Here is a 19,771-nt window from a genome sequence, read left to right as displayed (position 1 = left end):
TCTTTTAATGCTTTTTTAATTAGCCCTTTTATTTCTAATTTACTCATTGGAACATTAAATTCTATGTCTGGATGTTTTAATATTTTTTTCACTATTTGATCCACCACTTCATTACCTTCTATTCCTATATGTGCAGGTATCCATACAAAAGAGATAGTTGTTTTTGTTTGTATTCTGAACAAACTTTGTAAAATGTCTCATAAAATGTCTTGTCTAGTTGAAGATTTACCACTCTTTAAACTTGATAGTGCTGAAAAAGAGTCTGAACATATGACTACTTCAGGTATATTAATATCTTCAACCCACACTCTAAAAAATGCTGGGTTGTTTCAACCCAATGTTGGGTCAAATATGGACTAACCCAACTGTTGGGTTAAACACTGAAGAGCCAATAATATGGCAATCATTTCTTTTGTATAAACTGGAACACATATTGCTCTTGCTGTGCGTCCTGTTTCAGGATCTTTAGATCCATTTGTATATATATGAGTTACTGATATATATTTCTGATCTAAATATTTCTGTACTGTATCATCTGTATCATTTATACTCACTAAAACCTGAAAGCCAACTGCAGGCATTGGGAATAACCATGGAGGTGTTACTGGCAACACAACAGTATTGCAAACTAGAGTCTTGTCTGTTTTTATCATTTATACTCACTAAAACCTGAAGGTCAACTGCAGGCATTGGGAATAACCATGGAGGTGTTACTGGCAACACAACAGTATTGCAAACATCACAATTACTTATTCCAATTTGATGTGCCTCATTATTTGCTTTCCATCCAAAACTATTTATATTTATGTATTCATGTTCCCAACTGTTTTCTAATACTTTTTTAAATGGATGTATTTCTGAATGCCCTTTTACAGTAGCCCAATATACCAGTTTCAGCTTCAACCTGCGAAGCTCCAGTGGCATCTCATTCATTTCAACCTGTAAAGCTGATACAGGACAAGTTTTAAATGATCCACAGCATAATCGCAATGTCTGGTTTTGTATTTTATTCACCTTATCTAACAGAGATGCTGAAGCTGTTCCATAAATCATATTCCCATAGTCTAACGTAGACCTCATAAGTGCACAGTATATTCTTTTTAGAGACTGTCTATCAGCTCCCCAATCTATTCCTGCCAAACACCTCAGTACATTTATTCCTCTTTTACATTTATCTACTATCTGTTGAATGTGTTTTGCAAATGTTATCTTTGAATCCAACCAAATACCTAAAAATCTAAATTCAGATACTTGCTCCAGTTTTTGCTCTTAACTTAACAACTGGTGTTTTCTTCTTTTTTGAAAAACATATTATTTGAGTTTTTTCCACTGATATTCGAAATCCCCAATTACTTGCCCACATTTTAACTTCTTTAACAGCATTCTGCATCCTTTCTTCTACATACGACAAATTTCTACCTCTTTTCCATAAAGCACCATCATCTGCATATAAAGACTTTCCAATCCCTGGTTCAACTGTATTAAAATATAATTTACCATTATGTTGAACAATATAGGGCTGCACACACTACCTTGTGGGGTACCATTTTCAATTGCATATTTCTTTGAGTACGAAGACCCCATCCTTACTTGAATGGTTCTATCAATTAAAAAAATCCTTAATCCAATTATACATTCTACCATTAATATTAATTTTATTCAGTTTAATTAAAAGACCTTCCTTCAACATCATAACGTACGCTATCTCTATGTCTAAAAACACACCAACTAATACTTCTTTATTAATCTGAGATTTTCTTATATCTGATTCTAGACTTAAATTTCATCTGTTCTGTTTCTACCTTTTCTAAAACCACTCTGATGAGGACAGGAAAGAGGCTAGGTTTTCTTCAATGCCTGTTACAGATCCTCGACATTGCCATCTTCTGTTTTGGAGGTTGATTTCCTAAACACAGATTGGGAAAGGGAATACATTCACTGAACCAAGAACGCCTTAGTTAGCCATTCAATCAGATGCCATATTGAAGAAACACATTTTGTGTGATGAGACTTGAAATTAAAGTCGTGGCCTACATTTGAAGGAGTCTCATGTCATTTTGCAGTTTATCATGTGTTAATGTTTATGAATGAACATCAATGAATCCATTTCATTATAATGTATACTTATTCAAAATACTACAATACAGCACAAAAGAGGCAATAATGATGAACAATGGCAGTATGTCCAAAAAGAAAAACAAAACAATGTGTGTTAAATCTTGGTTTATTTGGAATACTAGTTACACCTGCACAGCAATGGGTTACTTTATTTTAAGGTGTCCTTGATACAGTATAATTATACATTTAAGTACTGAGTAATTTTTATTAACTACATGTGTTACTTGTAATAATGCATAATTATTTATTATAATAGTAAGTACATGCAACATGCGTAACAAGGACACCTTAAATGTTACCGAATGCTAACCTCTTTTATAAGGATAAAGCCAACATATGGACATCAGTTGTACAAATTTGTGCATGTAAACGTGGTTAATGTCCTTATTGCAGTGTGTTTGTTTGTGTTCCCTTATGATCGTTTGGCATATTGTGAATGCATTACATAGTCACTTTTACTATTAAACCCACAATAATACCTGCACAGCTGCACAGACGTTAAACGCATACTGTCAGTTACACGTTTGATGTTTATCTCCAATATCACACACGCAGAGCTCTTGGGCTTTTATTGATTTGAGCGACCACGTGAGAGGAACGCACATCTGTGTCTTCGAGAAGGGGGAACGTATTCTAAAATTCTAACCAATTGCTTTTAACGGTTGCTTTAAATATTTCTGTGCGAATTCACATAAAAACACAAACAGAAGTTGTTATCACAGTCGCGTCTATCAACGCTTTGACACCAGAATCACACATTTATCGAATACATTTCGACAGAGGCTCCACCCCACTCCCCTTTTAATAAATGTGATGGTGCATGCAGGAAAGACAGCCATTTTGCACCGTCCCTCTTCCACCTAGAAAGTAGGTTGTCGTGGGAAGACGTAATCAGAGAAAACTATTAACTCACAAATCCCACTACACAATCGTTCCCCTGTGTCAGCACACCATACCTCCATAGTTTCCTCCGTTTGCAAAAGGGAGCATCGAGGGTAAGTGTTGATTTTTCATGGTTGTAGCCGCGCGAGCTAACTGGTGGTTGTTTACGGTCGCTAGCACGCGCTAACATGCGTCATTATGTAAGAGCAGATCGACCACCGCGCGTCGTAGTGTCGCTTATCATGTTAGATACTGTTGGATCAGTTGTGCATGCACAGTTGCGTCGAGAGTTACCTGAACTTGTGTAACTTCGACGCGCTCTTCGAGTTGTTCTGCTAAGTTTAGCATCATCGAGAAGTGTAACGATGCAAAGCGATTAAAAAGATGCAGGGTTTGGACAGGTCGCTCCCTGTGTTGCACATGCGGTCTTTACATAGCATGTATTTTCACTGCGATCGCTCTGGAAATGAACGAACTAGAGGTCCTGTTGGAAAACGCATGGTCACTCCCTGGCTAAATGAACGCAGCGAGTGTGTTAGTATAGTAATATAGTGTTAAGTTTTTAGCACCGGGGCCCTGTCATGTTCGCCCGTTTGGAAATGTTCCTTCTGCAAGTAAAATGCAACTTTGTGGCTTAATCTCATATCGATCAAAAGGAGGTATCGATCCCAGCAAAAGTTAGTCTTGCGACTCTCCGAGCACTAGAAACGTCTCTTGCTTAGAGCTTGTGCTTGCTTTCTTTCAAGGCTGACGTGCTAATAAAATATAAATACACCACATGTACTTCTGAGGTCATCACATTCAGTGGCAGTGTTTGTATAGCTTTGTGCTCATATAGCTGCTTGCTTCCACTAAGTCTGTCAATAAAATGGGTACGGTTATATATGTAGTGAGAAATGTAAGTCTCTGGCCTTCTGCTTTGAGCTCAAAGTAGTGATGTCCGGTTCGCGAACGAATCGTTCGTTTTAACCGGTTCTTCTTCAGTTCTTATTCACTTTTTAACGTGGCTGACACTCCCTCTGAGTCGAAATAAACCAATATCCCAGAGTAATTCATTTACTCAAACAGTACATTGACTGAACTGCTGTGAAGAGAGAACTGAAGATGAGCAGAGCAGCATGTGTGCAGCGAGCCGGATAATGAACGTACATGCCCACTGCTGGAGTGGTTCTCGTTCTCCAGTCAAGAACCGGTGGATCACCAGTACACTGAACCGAGAACCGTTTCTTTCGGACACGTCCGATTTGAGAACCGATGAGCTGATGATACTGCGCATGCGTGTAATTTTTCAAGAGGACGAAAAGCATGTTATCGAAGTATTTTGTTAAACATCAGAAAGTGTGATACAGAATGAGTTGTCCAAAAGAACCAGTTCGGTTCAGACGTGCTGTGTCAGTCATAGTAGGCAATCTGTTCGGTACACTCTAAAAAATGCTGGGTTAAATACAAAGCAGTGCTGGGTAAAATAGGGGCAAACCCAGCAATTGGCCTGTTTTGACCCAGCGGTTTGATTAAATGTTTAACCCAACCTTCTGGGTAGTAACCCAACCGCTGGTTCAAAACAACCCTATTGCTGGGTTTGCCCCTATTTTACCCAGCACTGGGTTGTATTTAACCCAGCATTTTTTAGAGTGTACCGAACAGATACACCTACTATGACTGACACAGCACGTCTGAACCGAACTGGTTCTTTTGGACAACTCATTCTGTGCTAATGTTATGCGCGTGGGTAAACCGAGGACTTGAATGAAGGGCAATCTGGTGAAACATAAGTTTATTTAATAACAAATAAATCGCAATGGATTATGTATAGTAAGTGGATTATGGTTTCTGCACTGATGACAACTAATTTATTTACTTTATATCTTCAAGACTTAAATCCTCGTATGCACATCACTGCCTGTTACTGTATTTGGGTACTTAGTTGCAAAACTTAATTGTATACTTTTCAGATCATGATTATGATGTTTTAACTTACTGAAGTTATGATTACTGATTTTATATATTTGAATATGTATTTTCATCCCGGCCCGGGACGATATACTTGATATCATTACGTCATCGCGAATGGTGTCATTACGTTAGGGCGTAAAAGAACCGATGAACCGGTTCATTGAAACGAACTGTCCGAAAGAACCGGTTCACGGAAAAGAACCGGACTTCCTATCACTAGCTCAGAGGCCTGTTGAACTGAAAGCTGCTGCTGTTCAAGACTGTCACGTGAACTACTACCGCTATCATTTGATAAGAGCTTCACAATGGGCGATTGTGCATTTACTTCCAAGCCAAAACCTTTGTATAGTTATGATGCATAAAGCTCTCTGAAAATGACTTGAGGAATCCATAAAGTCTCATTATAGTGACTATAGCAGGACCAGTCAGTGCTTAATGCAATGGTAATCTAATGTGAACTGTGTTCTGTTGGGAATGCTTTATCATGTTAGAAGTGTTGCGACCTTCAGTTGTAGTTTGGTATAGAAATAATGAGTTATGTCTAGAATGGGAGCCTTGTAGGTAGGGATGCACCGATATGAAAATTTTGGCCGATACCGATAACCGATTATTCTTTATTTTTGAAAGCCGATAACCGATATGTTGGCCGATAAATCTATATCCAAATTGTTATATACTTTTTGAGAGCCTGATTACAAAAAAGGTCTCATCATTAAAAGCCACATCCCAAACACTTCAACATAAGCAGCCTAGTTTGAACGGTGTACATTTTAAAAATATTTTTACTCTCCCATTACCAAATTTAGTCATAAAAAAGCCTTACAAATAAATAAAATTATGCATAAATAATGCAAACAAGTCACTGGACATCATTACACATGTAAAGAATCAAAATGAATGCGCCACAGATCAATAAAACAGAATAGCCTCTGCACGGACAATAATTAAATGATTTTAATTACTAAACCATATTGTTGATGAAAATAATAAGAGAAAAATACAAGTGGTTGTTGTTATTAATAATATATCAATGATTTTGAAAAAGTAACAAATTAATACCACTGTTTTAAATAGCAGCCATTGAGCTGCAGCTCAAGCTGAAGCTGAAGAGCTGAATGAACACGGTAAACTGAAGCGTTTTGCTGGCAGCTTATTTAACTCAAGGAAATGCATCCTGAGATTAATATTAATACAACATAAACATAATATTACAACTTTCGTATGCACATCACTGCCTGTTACTGTATTTGGGTACTTAGTTGCAAAACTTAATTGTATACTTTTCAGATCATGATTATGATGTTTTAACTTACTGAAGTTATGATTACTGATTTTATATATTTGAATATGTATTTTCATCCCGGCCCGGGACGATATACTTGATATCATTACGTCATCGCGAATGGTGTCATTACGTTAGGGCGTAAAAGAACCGATGAACCGGTTCATTGAAACGAACTGTCCGAAAGAACCGGTTCACGGAAAAGAACCGGACTTCCTATCACTAGCTCAGAGGCCTGTTGAACTGAAAGCTGCTGCTGTTCAAGACTGTCACGTGAACTACTACCGCTATCATTTGATAAGAGCTTCACAATGGGCGATTGTGCATTTACTTCCAAGCCAAAACCTTTGTATAGTTATGATGCATAAAGCTCTCTGAAAATGACTTGAGGAATCCATAAAGTCTCATTATAGTGACTATAGCAGGACCAGTCAGTGCTTAATGCAATGGTAATCTAATGTGAACTGTGTTCTGTTGGGAATGCTTTATCATGTTAGAAGTGTTGCGACCTTCAGTTGTAGTTTGGTATAGAAATAATGAGTTATGTCTAGAATGGGAGCCTTGTAGGTAGGGATGCACCGATATGAAAATTTTGGCCGATACCGATAACCGATTGGTAAAAGCTTTTCAGGGTAAAGACAACATAAGCTGATAATATTGAACAAGACCACTGCCGTTAAGATCAAGAAGGTCCGTTTTGCTTGATGTTATTGTTTGTAATGGGCTCTTTGGGGTATTTGTGTAATCAGGGCAGGGGCGTAGTTTGTGGGGGGATATAACCAAACCCCCCCCAATAACCAAAACTAGCAAGTACAACCCCCCACCCCATCCCCAATATTTAATGGAAACCTCAAATCAGGCTATTAATTATTTAAATCGCGCCTTCTGTGCTTTTATAAGCGCTAAATTCACGTGTGAACCTAGCGTAAACCGAAGTTATCAGCACAATATGACTGAAGCGCAGTTCATGAGCATCACGCGAATCACCGAATACTCTGGCTGAAGTGTGATAAGATTTGCGCGAGCCATTCCTATCGCAAAGCTGATGGTCAAATATGTGATCTATTTGAATTATTTAGAGAAACAGCCACTTTAAAATGCTATGGAGAAAGTCGAGCAGTATGTATCTAAAAAAGGCAAATAAACTAAAAAGACTGATGAAAAGAGGAGAAAACTGTATTGGACCAGCACTAATATATATTAAAATCTTTTTAAACTACTCATGACCACCTTTAGAATTTATCACGTTTTATTGTAGGCTAATTTATGGTGTAAAATTGTCTATAAAGTAAAATTTTTATTAGATTATCTGTTAAGGGAATATATTTTTCCCTATAGAATTTTATTACAACTGTGGCATGTTGTAGCTTTTGGATCTAAATGTGCAGGGGGTTCCTTCATAACAAATGCTATATTGATTCATTTAAAAAAGTCATTATTGGCCTGGTAATGATTAATAGGCTAGTCCTATTATTACAAATGCAACAATTAAGAACTATGGTACATGGCCTTCAGATATTCCAAAAGATGGCATAGATTAAATCATTAAGAGCCTGATGAACTGTTAAGGAGTAAGAAAGAATATCAGTTAGGGCTGTCACAATTATTACATTTGGCTGACAATTAATTGTCTAAAAATAGTCACGGTTATTGCGATTAATTGTCTGTTTTAGGGCTTTGGCGATTATCGCGATTAATTGTCTTTTTTATGGCTTTTATTATATAATTGTGATTAATTTAAGGGTTCAGTAAATAATGATGTTATCTTTTAATCTTTTTGAGTTATTATTTTGCAGTGTAACATTACATAGAGTATTCCAGTTTTTTTCCTACACCATAAAGAATATCAATACTGTGTTTGTGGAACTAATGGTCACTTTTTTTTTTTTTTAAACCCTTTGTTAAACGCAATCCACTAAATACTCACTTCCTCATTACAGAGAAAAACTACATTTGAATAAAAATATATAAGCTATGAAATTAAACTAGCTGACTGTATAATTTAGCAGCAAAAACAATATCTTGAACAAAAAAATCTTTGGTGCACATTATACAATTTAAACCATGTTTATTCTGTTAACTATTTGTATTCTTACAAAATACATTCATGAATATAAGATAGAAATCATGAGAAAAAGAAAGGCTTTAATAATGCTTAATTTTAATGCTGAGCGGAGAATGACTTGACAGCTGCAGCAGAAGGAAGATGAGTTTCTGTAAACCTCAATTCTGTCCCTCACATTAAGATATGGAATGGCTTCAGATGATATAGCAGGGCTCCAGATTGCGACCATTTTTTTCCCCTGTGCGACTAAATTTTGTGTGTGGTCGCGCCACGTTGGTCAACTCATAAGCGCTGCAATTTGTGTTGCATATGAGAAACATCAAACGGCAAACGAAACTGAAAGCATAACGAAACAGCGCTTAGAGAGTATACTCGCCGCGTCAGCACGAGCGTGAAGGTGCGCGCAGCAAAAATGAATTGATGGATGGTTTTCAAGTAAAAGACTGCTTCTTAAACCAGAGAAGGTGAACATGCTTGCATTCTTGTGGGGGAAAAAACATGCAAGCATTGTTAGTTTTACGTTTCTTTTTGTTTTCATTTTTGAAAAGCGTATCATTGCTGTTTACCTCACATTACGCTATGGAGGCTCTCTTTTATTTATTTATTTATTTGATTCCTCCGTGTTTGCTAAACATTCTGTAATTTATTAGTCGGTATATAATACAGCATGTGGTGTGTGCCATCTTATTCGTTTGTTAATAAACGTTTAAGCTAGTTTGTCATTGTATCTTACTGATTTATTGTTGTTGTGCTTTTTAATTAAGAATAACAATGAATCCATGTTTTGTTTGTCTTAAAAAATGAAAGGTGTGTAGATGTATGTAAGCAAAACAGTGACAACAAGATCGCGAAAGTGAAAGCATCCGAGGCCCGCGGCTTAACACAGCAAAAGAGAAACTCCCATTCACAACATTCAAATCACAAATAATACTACTGATGATAACGAACGGGTTGAATGTTAACCACTTTCGTTTCCATATAACTATGATAAAAGTTAATCAGCATGCATTGAATAATCCCATGTTGTAGCACAAAAAAAAAAAAATATTGCAACCAAATCATGTGGTCGTGCGACCAGTTGAGAGTTAGTTGCAAAAGCGAGACCAGTGGGAAGAATGAGTCTGGAGTCTTGTATAGGCTATACAGTGCATGAAAAGCAAACTGGTGCTCTTCTGTTTCGTTTGGTGTATGACTCTTCCTTGTGTCGTTTAAAAAGCACAATAATCAACCGCGGTTAGATTAAATAATCGCGATTAGACGGTTATTTAATTATCGCTACAGAGAAAATGTTGTTAGATTGACTTCCCATGGCATGTTAGAACATTGTCAAACTATAGTCCATAAGTGCCTAAATAATATCAAATACATTATATATATATATTTATTTTATTAATTTATGTAATGTGTATATATACGTGTATATACTTTAGTGGTGTCAAAATTAGCACGTTAACGCAGGCGATTAATTTTTTCAGTTTAACGTGTTAAAAATATTTAACGCAATTAACGCAGGGTCGGGGCTAGGGTTGGCCACCCCACTCACAACTGCTGCTTCTGTAACTTTTTCTCTTGACAAGAAGTGCTTTTATTCAGTCGCAGAAAGGGAGACATTTCAGACGTGCGCTCCTCTTCACTTCAGCACCGCGAGTCAAGCAAGCGCAGATACGGTCCTGTGCTCGCAGCGTGTGCTCTTCAATTGCACGCACAAAGGCGCCGGTGCGCGCTGTAGCCTGTAATCTTTCATATCAAAGCGTGAAATAAACTATGTGCATGCAATGTCGTGGTCAGTTAAGTCATGAAGTTACCAAAAAGGCGATTAAAGCTGCCTTAAAACTGTGCATGCATGTAATATATTTTATATGAGTCACATTTAAGAACATGTCTCAAACGCGGATGGGTGACATGAATGGAGATTAGGGCTGTGAGATATGGACAAAAAAAACCTATTGCGATTTCTTTGATCAATATTGCGATTTCGATTTTAATCACGATTTTGACACACAGACATGCTTTACAGTCATAAATGCATTCAGTGTGAATTACTAAATTTGCGTGTCAATCCATGTTAATTTTTACCGTGAATAATGCGCTGTCACTTCAATTCAGCGTGCATTTAGGCGCACTGCATTCTGATTGGTTCGGATAGCATACTGCGGGAGGTCGGGGGAGCGGAAAATCGTGCTGTAAAGCGATTTAGAAATCGCGCATGCTCAAATCGCAATTTTATGACGATTTCGATTAATCGCACAGCCCTAATAGAGATGGCTCCAGATCGGCGATGTAGTATTTGGTTTCCCAACAAGGTCCATTGCCCAAAAGAAAATTAATTTGCTGAATGCATAAACTGGATTTTCCTGCACTCAAACCTGCCAATCTAAAGGAAACGCCGTGTATGGCGTTTGAGGTCATTTGTGAATTACCATAGACTTATAGTCTAAATAAAATAATTTGCAACGATTACTGTTATTACACTTGTATACAAAACTTCGTATTATGCTTGTTATAGAGTGCGTGACGTTACGTGCACTACCGCCGGTGGCAGTAGACAACCGCGGTGGCAACTGACCACCGGAAAAAAATAATCCTACATTTAAAAAAAACTTGTTTATCACTTTCGAGTCCATGAGTTCACCTACCAATGGTGTGAGAGAAGCACAGCTTTCACTCTCAACCAAACTAACATTACCAGCCAATCAGAATATTTTGCTCTTATAAACACGAGACGCGCATCACAGCCCTGATGAATGGAGAAGCGCGACAAAAAGCTGCGAGGCGCAATGGTCAAAGATGTCCATATAGCGCATAGGCCTATTTGCGTAGAAAAACGAATTAAAAAGCAGCAGAGCTTTGTAAACAGCTCAGAGTAATCACGTCATCTCCATAAGAACGATATGATTGCAAGAACACATTTACCGGGATTTTTGGAAAGTTCACACATGATCTCTTAATGGTAACTTACCGGTAATTTACCAGTGAAGACTGTATGTGTGACATCACTCTTCCTCTGCATTTGCTGTGAATTTGAATTGCTTAACGTTCATCTGGGAAAACGGTATGCATTATCTCACTAGATTTGTAACGTAAATCATTTAAACCTTTGCCAGTACAGGAGAATAAAATTTACCGGGATTTTTTAAAAGGTCCTGTTCTCACACGATCTCTTTCTCTTAATGGTAATTTACCGGTAATTCACCAGTGAAGACTGTATGTGTGACATCACTCTTCCTCTGCATTTGCTGTGAATTTGAATTGCTTAACGTTCATCTGGGAAAACGGTATGCATTATCTCACTAGATTTGTAACGTAAATCATTTAAACCTTTGCCAGTACAGGAGAATACATCAACCTATTTCTAAATATGCCGTTTATTGTACATCGCGATTTCAAAATATAAGTTTCTGAGTTTGCATGTGGCCAAATATTGAAATTAAATGGATTTAAATATCGTTTAATCGCGCTGTAAAGTGAAATGTCACCAGGCCGTTGACGCCCTCTGCAGGTATTTGTTATAATACATAATGTACTTAAGTTGGTTATTTTCATATTATGTATAGGCATATTACATTATGTATTTTATCAGTGTTGTTAAATAAAACCATGTAATTACTTGGTTTTGATATTATATTATTATTGCCTCATCCTTAGTTTATATATAGCCTAAATTGTCATACTAAAGCCTGGTTTTCACTGAAGTCTATTTGTTACTAAAAATATCATTACTCAATTGTCAAAATAATCAGTAAATTACTTGATTACCAAAATAATTAGGGCTGCCACTAACGACTATTTTTATTTCGATTAATCTATTGACTATTGATTAATCAATTAATCTAAACAATTAATTTCCCACAAAAAAAAATCAACAATTTTAAAGAACATTTTATTAAACTTGCAACTTTGCCATTCAGTAGTGTACCATTAAAAAGTCTAAATGTAAACAAGCCATTGACGAAATGTAAAACTAAAAGAGTAAAAATGTAAACAAACCTAATAAAAATTAAATAAAAAGAAAATAATTACAAAATTCTGAGAAAGTCAGCATGTTCTTAATGTCTGTATATTCACATGTTCTGGGCTTCTGTTCATTACAGCTGTGAGTGCAACTACAAAGGGGAAAACATCTGTTAAAATTAACCCCAACAGTTGGGTTTTCACATTAAATGCAATGTTTAGAGTCCACTAGAACAAGTATTAAAATTGTATTATTAAAAATTAAGTATTAAAAGTACTCTTATAAATGTGTAAACAACAGGTGTAAACAGACCTCTCCAGCATGATGAAAAAAAAATGAACAGAGGGCTTCAGTAGTGAAACTCCAAATGAAATCCAAATTTCTATTAAATACTTTTTTTTTAAAGCAAAAGTAAAGTGCAACATAGAGTGCAAGATGCAAGTGTCCATCTCATAGTCCAAATCACTGAAATCAAAGTTCAGTAGTATAGTGTAAGAATGACAACATATCCACGTGTTCTAGTCTACTAATAATAAAATATTATAATAAAAAAAAATTGTGGTAATAAAAATAGATGTAGGCTAAGTAGACAATAGCCTTTAAATTTACTTAAATACATTATATCAATGAGGCAATAATAATTAGTTCAAATAAAGTATCAAAAGCAAGAAATCATATGTTAAAACACTTAAAATACTGTATTATAATGTAATAGAGCCACTGATCAATATATAATTATAATATAATATAATCTCTATTATAGATCAGTGAATAGAGCTAATGTACAGTACGCATTACAACAAAGGCCTGCAGGGGGCGCCAACGGCCTGACGATTGTTTTTACACATTACTGTGCGATCTAATACTTGTTTAATATTGACCAAGCATCATTTAATTCAAATGTCCACTTAATCTTTAATATTTGGCCATTTCTTTACGACAGAAATGCTATAGCCACAATAATTTAATGAATATGTGGAGATCAAAACTCAGAGTGAGAGTTTGAGCTTTTGTTTTGAATCCGCGAAATAATGGTGTATTCTCCTGTGTTTGCGTGGATTTATAAATTATTTACCTTACAAATCTGATGAAATGGCGCACGTTGCATTCTCAGATGAACGTTATAATAAACCCAAACTCACAACAACATGCACAGATGATTGTGATCTCAGATATCAGATCCTGTGGAACAGCATTTACTGTGAATGGAGCCGCTGTGAGATGCACGTACGTAACCTACACGCCTATAACTGCATTGCATATAATTATTTAATTAAATCGTAGCTTTGTGAATTCACAGTTATGCTTAATTTTGGTTTTAAATGGGTTTAATATATCATGCAGCCTTGGAAAACAGTCTAATAATGTGTTTTATGGATTCTCGTCCATGAAATGCGCCATTTTAAAATTAAGTCGAGGATTTTTAAAAATCGAATAGTCGACGAATCGTGACAGCCCTAAAAATAAGCATTAGTTACAGATTAGTTAAAATATTTCAAAATACAACTGCATTGTTTTACTTTTTGTAATTAAAAGACAAATATTTTGTAATTTAAAAATTTCTTAAAAATAGTATTAAAATATTGTCTCGTTCTAGTGAACCAAGTATCTATTTTGTCTCATCTCGTGAGCTAAGTGTATTGTCACACCCTAGTTTTTTGTATAAAAATATGGTATTTTTTAAATAAGATGAGCCCCCCCCCAGTCCCATATATATAAGCAAACAAATAAATAAACTTTGAGTGAGCAAGGCCCGGGACTCTACTAAAACAGTTCACACTTCAACCCCCTCGATGTTCAAACCAAAACTGCGCCCTTGTGTGTAATTGTGCTCTGTTTGATCATTTATTGGTGAAGTTAATGGGATATTTTAGCCATAATGTTAATACAGGCAAATATACAGGCAATATATGCCTGTATTGTGCTTTTGCATTACATTAGGTTTCATTAGATAAAGCCAGTTGTAACTGACCTGTTCAGGTCTTATCTGACATTGGCAAGATGTGCAGCATCGACTCTCTTGTAAGATCTGTCCGTCTCCGTGGCTTGATTGTAAAGGAAAAACCCAACTCTAATAGAGCCAGTATAAATAATACACAAAGACAGCAAATTAGCCTGTGTGTCTTTCTCAGCATGGTAAAGGACAGCAAGTCCACAAATACTGGGAATCAGCACAGATGTTCATTGATAAAATGCCGGTCTAACCGCATGGCTGTTCTTTCTACAGATTGACGGGAGCAACATTTCAGAAAAGCAAGGCCACTGAGAGGGTAAGTGCTTCTCACTTTTGTGTTAGGATGCGTTACAATGCACTGTTTAAGCAAGACATCACAGTGTCATGCATGAATGTGGGAAAGGTAGGTATTCCTATTCCAAATGACTGGTGCTCAGAACATGATTTGACTAGAATCATCAGACAGTGCACACAAAGCCAACAGATTAGTTTGAGAGGTTGCAGATTAGTTGATTTTCAGTCAGTATGAAGCCTAACAACACGTCTGATCAGAAAAACCACTATACTGGTTCTTGAACTAAGGTTTCTATTCTTGCCTCTGTCATAGAAATTAGCAATTGTGGCCTGTGCTCCTCAGACTGTTTGGATGTTCGGTGCTTGTAGTTCCTTGACCTAGAGTATTGAACTTTTAATGAGAGCCACCAGTGTCATATCTGGAAACTCTTACACAATAATGCTGCTAGTGTTTGGATAATTAGTGTAGTTTTATGTCGGCTTGTAATAAAGTATTAGTCAGTCATGTGGAGGTCCTATGTCATTTAGTCACTATACTCATTTTGCACCTTCATTTCAGTCGATTCATGTTGTGCTATTAGAGATCTGCATGAAGCAAAATTGCATGAAATGAACTCTCTGTTCCTTAGTGTTTAGTGCTCAGAATTGAAGACAAATGGTTTCCTTGGATACTTGGTAGTACACACACACACACACACACACACACACATACTCTTGTGTGTTGATGCTGCTACGTTGGGCTGTTCTTTGCAGTTGGATTTTTGTCCTACATGGCAACACCTCCATTATCTGCAACTGCTGGCTGGCAATTCCAACAGACTCCGTACTCGTATTTAGAGTTCGACCGACATGGGTTTTTCACTGGCCGATGCCGATATTTAGAAATCAGGGCAGCCGATATATGATGCCGATTTTTTGGGCTGATATGTTTGGCCGATTTTCTTTTTTCCCTTCATCTCATAAAAGTGAGTTTGAGTAAATGATTATTGCAGGGTACTAGATAGTAGTAGTAGTAGTAGTAGTAGCCTAATTTAGAGTAATAATACATGGCTCAAAACTTATGCACCTTCTCAAAACAGTTCTGAAGCATGCTTTTTGTTTAACTGCATTGTTTTACTTTTTGTAATTAAAAGACAAATATTTTGTAATTTAAAAATTTCTTAAAAATAGTATTAAAATATTGTCTCGTTCTAGTGAACCAAGTATCTATTTTGTCTCATCTCGTGAGCTAAGTGTATTGTCACACCCTAGTTTTTTGTATAAAAATATGGTATTTTTTAAATAAGATGAGCCCCCCCCCAGTCCCATATATATAAGCAAACAAATAAATAAACTTTGAGTGAGCAAGGCCCGGGACTCTACTAAAACAGTTCACACTTCAACCCCCTCGATGTTCAAACCAAAACTGCGCCCTTGTGTGTAATTGTGCTCTGTTTGATCATTTATTGGTGAAGTTAATGGGATATTTTAGCCATAATGTTAATACAGGCAAATATACAGGCAATATATGCCTGTATTGTGCTTTTGCATTACATTAGGTTTCATTAGATAAAGCCAGTTGTAACTGACCTGTTCAGGTCTTATCTGACATTGGCAAGATGTGCAGCATCGACTCTCTTGTAAGATCTGTCCGTCTCCGTGGCTTGATTGTAAAGGAAAAACCCAACTCTAATAGAGCCAGTATAAATAATACACAAAGACAGCAAATTAGCCTGTGTGTCTTTCTCAGCATGGTAAAGGACAGCAAGTCCACAAATACTGGGAATCAGCACAGATGTTCATTGATAAAATGCCGGTCTAACCGCATGGCTGTTCTTTCTACAGATTGACGGGAGCAACATTTCAGAAAAGCAAGGCCACTGAGAGGGTAAGTGCTTCTCACTTTTGTGTTAGGATGCGTTACAATGCACTGTTTAAGCAAGACATCACAGTGTCATGCATGAATGTGGGAAAGGTAGGTATTCCTATTCCAAATGACTGGTGCTCAGAACATGATTTGACTAGAATCATCAGACAGTGCACACAAAGCCAACAGATTAGTTTGAGAGGTTGCAGATTAGTTGATTTTCAGTCAGTATGAAGCCTAACAACACGTCTGATCAGAAAAACCACTATACTGGTTCTTGAACTAAGGTTTCTATTCTTGCCTCTGTCATAGAAATTAGCAATTGTGGCCTGTGCTCCTCAGACTGTTTGGATGTTCGGTGCTTGTAGTTCCTTGACCTAGAGTATTGAACTTTTAATGAGAGCCACCAGTGTCATATCTGGAAACTCTTACACAATAATGCTGCTAGTGTTTGGATAATTAGTGTAGTTTTATGTCGGCTTGTAATAAAGTATTAGTCAGTCATGTGGAGGTCCTATGTCATTTAGTCACTATACTCATTTTGCACCTTCATTTCAGTCGATTCATGTTGTGCTATTAGAGATCTGCATGAAGCAAAATTGCATGAAATGAACTCTCTGTTCCTTAGTGTTTAGTGCTCAGAATTGAAGACAAATGGTTTCCTTGGATACTTGGTAGTACACACACACACACACACACACACACACATACTCTTGTGTGTTGATGCTGCTACGTTGGGCTGTTCTTTGCAGTTGGATTTTTGTCCTACATGGCAACACCTCCATTATCTGCAACTGCTGGCTGGCAATTCCAACAGACTCCGTACTCGTATTTAGAGTTCGACCGACATGGGTTTTTCACTGGCCGATGCCGATATTTAGAAATCAGGGCAGCCGATATATGATGCCGATTTTTTGGGCTGATATGTTTGGGCTTTTTCATCTCATAAAAGTGAGTTTTGAGCAAATGAATATTGCAGGGAACAATATAGTAATAGTGTAGTAGTAGTAGTAGCCTAATTTAGAAATAATACATGGCTCAAAACTTATGCACCTTCTCTCAAAACAGTTCAAGCATGCTTTTTTTGTTTGTTTGCTGACAGACACCAGTGTTTCCCACAGACTTGCAAATGCAAATTCATTCTCTGCCAGCAGGAGGTGCTGCTGGAGCGAGAGATATAGCGGTTTCCCCGGTAACGGCTGTAATCGAATAAGCACTGTGACTGCGCTCACAAACGCTAACGTTACTTTATCAGGCATTACAGGAAAGACGAAATGAAAATGACACCGAAACTTTTCTGAAGACGGTCGGTTGTTTTCAAAGATACATTCATATAAAAACACCCTCTCTGCATTTAATTTTGAAAGGTGCGGTGATCAGTTTATTCAATGAGGTAATAACTCGATGTATGGGAAACACTGGACACTGCTACAAGTCAAATGGCCAAGTGATAACATAAATAAAAGAGTTCTCACATATTACACAGCCTGCTGCACATAACTGCTTAAGAGTGCACTGGCCATGAGTGAATATATGACATCGTGGATGCTATTGTCGGACCCACACACACATTTCACAAGGAAAGTTAACGTGCAAGTTATAATCAGCCCAGAAGTTTCGCCTAAACTGCATGTGTTTCTACTTTCACATGCAAATTACTTGTTGCACTTATGAATATGATAACATTCCGGCATCAATTCTAGTAGGGTAAAATGTAATTATGCTTTCGAAATGGTCTGTTTTGCCCTGCCATCATTAGCTGAAACTGTGTGTGAACAAGAAGCAGCTGCAGAGTGTGAGTTGCTCCATCTTTCACGCAGCCAGAGAGAGATTCTCCGGTGTTCCGTAACAACGCTTAGCCGCCCGCAGATGTGGCTGCCTATAAATCGGCCTAATTTGCAGCACAATCGGCCGATGCCGATTAATAAAAAAATGCCAAAAATCGGCCGATCAGCCGATTTGCGCGCGCTTAGTGCGACGTCAAGGGGGTTTATATCTCCGTTACAGGGGGAAGGGATGTGTGTCAGAGTGCAGGCTCTTTAAAGGAGCCATCAATCATCTGCAGCTTCACCTTTAAGAGACTCACAAGGAGACAAAAATACTTGTACTGAGCTACTGAAAGTCTTCGGTTTCGTTTTGTGCTTACCATACTAATGCTTTAAGGCAAGAAGCTTTTTGGCTTTGACTTCTGTCAGATTTCGCTGTAGTAAGTTCATGCCTGACAGTTGCTGTGCCACGGCAGCTGTTAAATCGTGACAATGCTCTCCAGGAGGGAGTTACCACATGGAGGTCAGCAGCACCTGTTGGGAACATTCCTGTTTGTGTTCCTGCTAATGTGGCTAATGAATGCCATTAAATACCCAAGTAATTATTCCTATACATTTAAACATCTCCAATATATGACACTATTGTTTTTTTTTGTTTGTTTTTTTTCCCCATTCTTTTCTTTAGTATTGCTTGTAAGGGACTATATCTTGTAATATGACTGGTTTCACTGTTTGTGCTGCACAAGCGTAAGTGGGTATCATTGGTAATTTTGTCTGTGCAGTTATTATGATAAACATTCCAGTATCCTTAGACAGAGCTTGACTTTCTGTTTGAGATGATTTGCACAGGCATTGATTATGAGAAAGGGTTGCTGGTGGTCAGGGGTTGATTTCGCAAGTTTGGCAGTGAAATGGGTGATTCTGCAGGAGGCAGGATGAGTCTCACTGTAACAGTCCAAAACTGACAAACAGTTCAGAAAGAAAACAGGAAATGGCCACAAAGCACTTTCTTCTGCCATATGGTAGAGTCTTTAAAGGCCATATCATCATGCAAATCTATTTATTCTTGATCTTTTGAAATAAAGGTAACTCAAATCCCTTCCCAATCCAACAAGATCATTTTAGTGAGACAAAATTACAAAAATCTGTCTTGCATACATTTGAGATGTCCCTAGGATGCACACAAATAAAAGGGATAGTTTATCTGAAAATAATTTCCTTACTGTAATGTTGTTCCAACCCATAAGACTATTGTTCATTATTGGAAAACCGATGAATATACTTTTAATATTATCTCATAATTTTTGCCCATGCCTTGAAAGCCCACACAATCCAAAACATTGATGCTTCAAAAAGCTCAAAGATATTGTAAAAGTAATCCATATGAATTGAGTGGTTTAATACAAGTCTTCTGAAGAAACATGCTTTATATGATGAAGAGGTTTAAAGTCTGCGTGAACCGGAAGTTGCTGCCGACTTTATTTTGGTGAAGTGACGTATTTCCAGCTGAAACGGAATAATGAGTTAGAGGGTGTGCCGTGGTTTTATTTTTGCGCCCCTCCTCTCATCTCATTCATAGCAACCTAACGGTTGGAGGGGTGTGTTTAAGAATATTCTGCCCAAGCCATGGCCCAAGCCGTCAGACTGACGTCATCAGAG

General features: G+C 37.3%; 1 protein-coding gene across 11 annotated transcripts in view; it reads left to right on the top strand.

The window, feature by feature from the left end:
- Nucleotides 1-2,946: 2,946 nt before the first annotated feature.
- LOC107560100 (CUGBP Elav-like family member 1) overlaps nucleotides 2,947-19,771 on the top strand; it is a 60,168-nt gene continuing 43,343 nt past the window's right edge. For 10 of the 11 annotated variants that reach the window (XM_016244154.1, XM_016244160.1, XM_016244156.1 and 7 more), the window contains exons 1-2: nucleotides 2,947-3,113; nucleotides 14,480-14,522. The gene's annotated coding sequence lies outside the window, so the exon portion shown is untranslated. The remainder of the gene's footprint in view (nucleotides 3,114-14,479; nucleotides 14,523-19,771) is intronic. The other variant, XM_016244162.1, reaches the window with a different exon arrangement.

This window comes from Sinocyclocheilus grahami, unplaced genomic scaffold (assembly GCF_001515645.1).
Source record: "Sinocyclocheilus grahami isolate Dianchi unplaced genomic scaffold, SAMN03320097.WGS_v1.1 scaffold710.1, whole genome shotgun sequence".
Lineage (NCBI taxonomy): Eukaryota > Metazoa > Chordata > Actinopteri > Cypriniformes > Cyprinidae > Sinocyclocheilus > Sinocyclocheilus grahami.
This window is presented reverse-complemented; position numbering and strand designations above follow the sequence as displayed.